The 6,000-nt window shown below is 35.6% G+C and overlaps 1 long non-coding RNA gene across 1 annotated transcript; it reads right to left on the reverse strand.

Moving 5' to 3' along the window:
- Window positions 1-3,241: 3,241 nt before the first annotated feature.
- On the reverse strand, window positions 3,242-5,753 carry LOC107798220 (uncharacterized). Its single transcript, XR_001650851.2, has 2 exons — window positions 5,022-5,753; window positions 3,242-4,708 (listed from the first exon to the last, which is right to left on the reverse strand). It is a non-coding gene; the product is annotated as an uncharacterized LOC107798220 (long non-coding RNA).
- Between the last annotated feature and the right edge of the window lie 247 nt (window positions 5,754-6,000).

The raw sequence follows: 6,000 nt of genomic DNA on the forward strand, positions 1-6,000 counted from the left end.
AAACTTATATCGATTAACTATGATTTTCACCATGGTAAGTTGATTTAATTTGAGGTAAACACTAATTATGATAAGTATTTACCTTCCTTGTGTGTCGATTCAAGAAGGTTGATGTGTATGCTCACCCTTGAGCTTTCTCTTAACTTACTAAAGATCATAGAGTTTGAGTTGGCCGACTTGAATTGTTTGTTCTCCTTAAACACTCAACTCTTCTTGATAATTCTCTTTCTGATCCTCTTATTTAATCAGGACTCATATTCCAACAATACGTCAACTCTTTTGAGCTCAAATGAATTTGACGCCAGTGTATTATTAATCTAGCTCGCTGTGCGTGGTCAGTCGTAGATTGTCTTGAGTTACATGACTTGTGGCGTTTGGGTTAGCAGTTATAGAAACCCAAGTGCAGTTGTAGTAGACCGATTGCATTTACTTTAGTTTTTGTACAGATAAATGAGTCGAGACTACCTGTATTTCTTAGGTCGTTTTTATATTTTTACATTGTATATATAAAGGGTACCAAAAACCTCCAATGCATATTTTTTCATTAATTGGAAATAGAAATCACTTTCTCTCCCGACATTCTCTCTTTCTTCTTCAAAACTTAGTTCACTTTTATAAGATTTTGGATGATTTATAAACTTCACATGGTATTAAAGTAGAAAAATAGATAGCTCTTATTGTCTGCCTAATCGGACAATGAACGAAGCATAAAATGCCAAATGAAGTTGACTAGTCTACCAAAATTTCTGCAAGAAAAATGAAATTTTTTCAAGGACATACAATAATAAGAAGCATATGACCCGTTTTATCATAATTTTATAGTTTTTAAAAAGTAACTTAGTTTCTTCACAAATTGCATACAATTAGGGATTAAAGGATTTCACACGCTAGCTAATAACTTAAATATTACCGTCATCAGTGCTACTCAACTCGTCTTCTTTACAAGATCAGTGTTTGATAACTTCAACTCCAAATTCAAATTTTTAGAAGTAATTTGATATCTCAATTGCGAGAATCCAACAGGGAATTCGAGAATTGAGCAACTAAGTTAGGAGTTTTGCGGAGAAACTCGAATATCACAGCTTATGAAGTGAAGAAATTGTAATTGAGAGAAAGAGAGGATTGAGAGAGAAATTGTAGCTATATTTCATTGATGATTATAAAATGATACATTATAATTCTTTTATGAATGAATACATGACTCCTTCCGGAAGATTCTTATTCCCAACTAACTAACTACCCTTAACTAACTTCCTAACTAACTCTCAGCTGACTTGGACTTAACTAACTAACTGCATTAGCTGGAGCTTCCAACTTGAGCTGGTTGCGATCATGCTGAATTTTGCATATCAATACTCCCCTTACAAAAGATTCTTGACCACAAGGATCAAAGTGAGGGAACTTGATCTTTAGTGCATTAAGAAATTCCCATGCAGCATAATTTGTAGGTAACCCTGTCCACTTAACTAGGACATGAGCCACAACTTTGTTTCCTTTTTTCACCATTTGCCTTTCTACAGTAGACTCTGCATTGGGACAATGTGGGCTGGCAATATCAGTAGTGGGAGGACAAGTGAATTGTTTGGGCAATTCATAGTATTTTTTTTAGTAAGGACACATATATTGTGGGGTGTATTATTATTGATGGAGGAAATAGTATCCACAACTCCCACCTTCTTGATAATCTGAAATGGTCCATAGTATTTAGAAGCCAATTTATGAAATGGTTGAGCAGTAAGGCTCACCTTCCTATAAAGTTGATTCTTGAAGTAAACCCAATCACCTACTTCAAAGTTTCTATCACTCCTATGAGAATCAGCCTGCTCTTCATCCTTAACTGAGTTCTCAGTAAGTGGTGTTGCAACAGTTGTAGTTTCAATTCTCTGTTGATCAGAGTGTTATCTACATTAGCTGAAGCTGATTCACCTGGCAGATAAGGCAAGTGCAGAGGAGGTGGTCTTCCATAAAGTGCCTCATATGGGATGGTTCTTATGCCTGAATGGAAGGAAGTATTGAAACAATACTCAGCCATATATAGATAAGAATGCCAGTTAATAGCCTCCTCAGAACAGAAGCATCTCAAATATGTCTCTAGGCATCTATGCAGGACCTCAGTCTGCCCATCAGTTTATGGATGATAAGCTGATGAGGTATGTAGTTGGACTCCTTGTATTGTGAGAAGCTCTTGCCAAAAAGAACTTAAGAACATTGTATCCTTGTCAATGACAATAGAATACGGTATACCATATGTCATACTTTTTTTTTTTGCGGGGAAATGAGTTTTTCTAATTTAAGTGACATTATTGAAATGAGATTAATTTATTTTAATTAGAGTCGTCACTTGGAATAATTATTTACGCCGTCCCAAGTCGCCATTTATTTTAGAATCTCAATTCAAGGAAAATTGACACTGTTTAAAGTCTGCGAAACGTAGAAGACCGAGTAAAAAATTCCGTTAACCCGAGATACGGTGTCAGGCACTCCCGGATTTCGTTGTTTTAGCACGGTCGCTTTACAATCTACACTTGGCTTGTTAATTGATTATTACATATTTTAGAACATACGTGCGTTTTAACCTTTACCACTCTTATTTATTATAATTATTATGGATTATCTTTGAAACAGATCACGTGTGTGTATCCGTTTTGTTTGAGTGTCAAAATCGTGTACACAATTAATAACACTTAATTAATTTTAAAATTGCTTGGCCAAAGTCGCGCGAACGCATAAATCGCTCCTAAAGCATTCTACGAATATTGTGACGATAATTATGAAAATCATTGTGAACTTGAAAGAGATGTAATTTTGATTGTTTAGATTAAATGGAATAAGCTTGAATCAATATTCTATTTTGAAAGGGAAGAAGGACGATCCCCGTACTGTTAATTCAAATTTATACTCTCGATTTTGGTTGATTGAAGGACAAGCGTGTTGGAGTTACTAATTCAAATTGAGTTAGTAATACACAATAAATTAGTCCTGGCCATATTGGCCTGACCAAATTCCAGGTGGAACTCTTATGGGGTTTGGGCCTGGAGGCCACCGAAGTGGGCCAGCTTAAAGTCAGGCTCACAACAAACCTTTAGACAAAATCGTTTTCTCAGATCTGAGCTTAAAGTGAAGCCCAAACGGTAAAGGGAAGAGGTTAATTCAGAATATGCTCATTTACATGAGCTTCATCATATCCAACATCATATACACGATCAAAAGTAGGAATAAATCAATTAACACAAAACGAAAATAATATGAACAACATTTATTGACCTACTGATTAGTTACAATCATTGATGAACGGAGTTATTACAAACCTGTTTTAAACTCATTTTACACAAACTATACAGAAAAATAGTCTTTGAACCATAGACTAAATATCAACATAACTGAGATCAAATCATTATACAAACGAACTTTTTCATATTTCTTCTTCAAATTTCCAGATCTATCTAACACTGACAAATACATTACTGCTGGAAATGGACATTTCTGCAGCTTCGATTCAACCTGAAAATCTCAATTCTAGCTCTATTTTAACTGGTCAACCATTATAATTTAAAAATGCCTTCATGATCATTATAGCATGAACAATTTATGCTCATATTTATACTAGTTTTGTACACTAAAACTCCAATCTAGTTCTAATCTGGCAAATAGACATAGAAGAGAGTATTTATCAAACCCATAAATGACTAAGTACCCCAAGGAACATTTACAGAACACATAAGTAGCCTATGATTACAAGCTTGATGGTAATATAAAATTCAAACAACTGTTACATCGGAGGTGGCGGAAATCAGTACCTTAAAAGAAGCAAGTAGATCTTTTTTTTTTTATAACCGTGGTGTCCGGGCCAGCTTGCGCGCACCTCGACTAATTCCACGGGATACCTCCCACCTCACACCAGCAACAGGTAACTCTATCCACCAAGGCTTGGATAGATGGGAAGAAGCTGGGATTTGAACTGAGACCTCAAGATTCTCACCCACTTCATTGACCACTAGGCCACACCCTTGGGTGCAAGCAGCAAGTAGATCTTAAATGGCCAAATAAAGGCTAAACATAGCTACAAACTGAAGCTCAGCTACTAATTGACAAAGAACAGCAACAAACAACAGAAATTCCAAGCTGAAATGTCTTCAAAACCCAGAAATGCAGAGGAAATTATTTTTGAAACCACAGAACCAACTACAGCCTTTTTCTGAATTGTTTTTGTTTGTTATTTTTTTGGAGTTTTTTTTTTCTTTTCAAATCTGGAATTCAAATTTGAATGCAGAAAAATTATTTTCAGCCTTTGCAAATTAAGAAGGTGCGTGTGAAGGAAGGAATGAGTATGTATGAATTCTGTGTGAGCTGAGTGAGAGTGAATAAATGATAATCTCTAAAGTGTGTGTGTGTGTGTGGTGGTTGGGGGGGGGGGGGGTACTATTTTGTAACAGAATAGAGGCTGTATTTTTAGTTATTTCCTTTTCTTTTTACTCCTTCTAAATTCTGTTTATTACTCTTTCAAACCCCAACCTCTATATCTTCTTTATTGATGTTTAACCCTTTCCTATCTCCTAGAACTTTCTAAAACAGTTACAGAAAATATTTCTCAAGTTTAATTCCTAAACTCAACCTTCTTTATTAACCTCACGGGTACCAAAAGACTTGGGCCATCTGACCACCAGGCCCATACCCAAACTCGTCTCCTGAACTTTCACACCTAATGGGCCTGCATGTCAAACAAGACAGGCCCCCAATCAAACAAAACAAATACCAACCCAAATTGAAGTAACAGTTACAGAAGAAAAAGAAAAATTCCAACCGGAAATCAAATAAACCTAAAAATACTAATGAACTAATTTAAACATGCAATTAAACACAACTATAATCATGAAAGCACAGAATTAATTGTTATTAAGTCCTAAACTATCTAAAATATGCTAAACATATGAGAAAACAAACTAATAGAGGAGCATATGCCTTTTGACAAACTGGAAAAGAGAAAAAACTACTCATTTGAGGAGAAAAAGAAATAGAATTACCTGTTGACCTCTAAGTGAAATGCCAGAAGTAGTTTCAGCAAGATTTAGCCAGGACTTGAACTTTGAAATACCCTAATACTTATATCATTGAATAGATCTTTTTAAGATCTATCTAATGATATATGTGTAGAGGTATGCCGGTATTAAAGGTCAAGGTAATCGGAGCAGGGCCGAATGGATTAAGTATTTCTATGGGGTAATGGCGGGGTCGAAATGGGAGTACGATCTTATTATGATGATGTAGAGGAGAAAAAGAGGAGAAGAAACATGGTGGTTTCACGTCGTTTGGCTGACTCCGGCGATGGTCAACGGTGGTCAACGGCGGTTTTAGGGTGGCACGCTCAACTGAGCGATTTCAGGTGGGGTGATTGGTGGCGGCTGATGATAGAGAGGAAGGAGAGTGTATTAGGTTAGAAATGAGGTATTTTAGGACAGTCTCTGTCGTCAGATGAGATCTGATGGACGGCAGAGATTAATTGGGACTGGAACGGTGTCGTTTTGGTGGCTGAAAGGGCTGGACCGGGTATAGAAGTGGGCTAACGGACTGTTGAGAGAATCGGGCCATCCAAGCGCCTGGACCAAAAGTAGAAATAAGAGCAGATGGACTTCTTTGCTTTCTTGCGTTTGTATTATTCAAATAGCCCCTTTTAATGTATTACTCTACTTAGACTTATTTTGCACAATTAACCCACCAATCTATTTTAAACTAACAATTAACTTATTAATGCATGAATTATCCATTTAAACTAATTGATTGATCAAAACACTAATGTATATTATTTCTTGATTTTGTATTTAACAAAAGTGTAACTATATGCCATTAAAAACTAATAATACAATTAAAGTCTAAAAATGCTACAAATGAAGGTAAAATATTTTTTGATGATTTTTAATTATCTAAGAACAATCCTAGAGGTGCGACAACACAAAAATGTAATCAAATAAATAAACAAAAATTCGTAAATAACTAAAAACTATT

The sequence above is a fragment of the Nicotiana tabacum genome, chromosome 15, assembly GCF_000715075.1.
Source record: "Nicotiana tabacum cultivar K326 chromosome 15, ASM71507v2, whole genome shotgun sequence".
NCBI lineage: Eukaryota > Viridiplantae > Streptophyta > Magnoliopsida > Solanales > Solanaceae > Nicotiana > Nicotiana tabacum.